The 1,296-nt window shown below is 38.3% G+C and overlaps 1 protein-coding gene across 1 annotated transcript in view; it reads left to right on the top strand.

Moving 5' to 3' along the window:
* LOC116074434 (rano class II histocompatibility antigen, D-1 beta chain-like) overlaps positions 1 to 1,296 on the top strand; it is a 17,632-nt gene that overhangs the window by 517 nt on the left and 15,819 nt on the right. The gene's annotated exons all lie outside the window — the stretch shown is intronic.

A 1,296-nucleotide genomic window follows, 5' to 3' on the forward strand; every position in this document is an offset into this window, starting at 1 on the left:
CATGCAGAAAACTCAACTCCAAACACATCGAGGACCTCAGCACATGACGAGATAACCTGAGCCTGACAAAAGAGACAGTGAGGTACAGAGTTAAACTCAAATTGGCACAAGAGAGAGATTCTGAACAAGACACTGAATGACAGAAAATAAGACCAACAATCAGTAACTAGGACCTCATGAAAATGAAAATATTCTATACTACAAAGGACACCATCATACAGGGAAAGTAGCAGCATAGAGAATGGGAAAATGTTTTTTACAAATTATATGTATGACAGAGGGTATCTAAAATATATGAAGAGCTAAAAAAAAAAAAAAACCCCGAAAACATCAATAAAATAGATAAACCAAATAGAAGGCCTTATTACAGATCTCAGCAGAGAGTTTTCAAAGGTGAAATGCATCAGAGAAACAGTTTAAAAATGTTCAACATCCATTTCTATATTTATTTGATAATTATTTTCATTTAATGGGAGGTTGTATAGATGTGCTTCTGTTCTGATTTATTTGAGACAGAGAGAGAGAGAGAGACAGAGACAGAGACAGAGAGACAGAGACAGAGAGACAGAGACAGAGGCAGAGAGGGAGACAGATGGAGAGACAGAGAGACAAAGGGGTCAGAGGGACAGAGAGAGACAGTGCGACAGAGAGTCAGACAGAGAAAGAGGCAGAGAGATAGAACATAAAGTTGGGTTAGGAGGGAGGTAGGAAAGAACTGAGGGAAAACATAATCAAAGTATGTTATGAAGTTTCTTTTTAACAAATGTTTTAAGAGAAAGCCCCGGGAACAGTTCTGAGTACAAAGATAGGTGCTTAAAACTCATTCTAAGAATTCCAGTGATATTCATTGCAGGGTGGCCAATCCTACTTCAAGAACTACCCAGACAGGTAAAGAGCGTCCATCAGAATAGTGGATTGATATTGAAGTTCCTATTCTGAACTGTCACTCAAAGCACATTCTTAACCTAAGTCATCGCTTTTCCTTAATATAATGTGTAATCAGGCAGTGGTGGCACATGCCTTTAATCCCAGCACTTGGGAGGCAGAGGCAGGCCGATTTCTGAGTTCGAGGCCAGCCTGGTCTACAGAGTGAGTTCCAGGACAGCCAGGGCTACACAGAGAAACCCTGTCTTGAAAAAACAAAAACAAACAAAAAATAACAAAAATATAATGTGTAATCATTATGCAATACAAGGTTCACATTTCACAAATAGTATGATTGTATTTTTTAAACTGTAATTGATACTTTGTGTTCAGTGATTATCTTCCTTCTAACCTTATGTGCATGCATTAGCA

Source organism: Mastomys coucha, unplaced genomic scaffold (assembly GCF_008632895.1).
Source record: "Mastomys coucha isolate ucsf_1 unplaced genomic scaffold, UCSF_Mcou_1 pScaffold3, whole genome shotgun sequence".
NCBI lineage: Eukaryota > Metazoa > Chordata > Mammalia > Rodentia > Muridae > Mastomys > Mastomys coucha.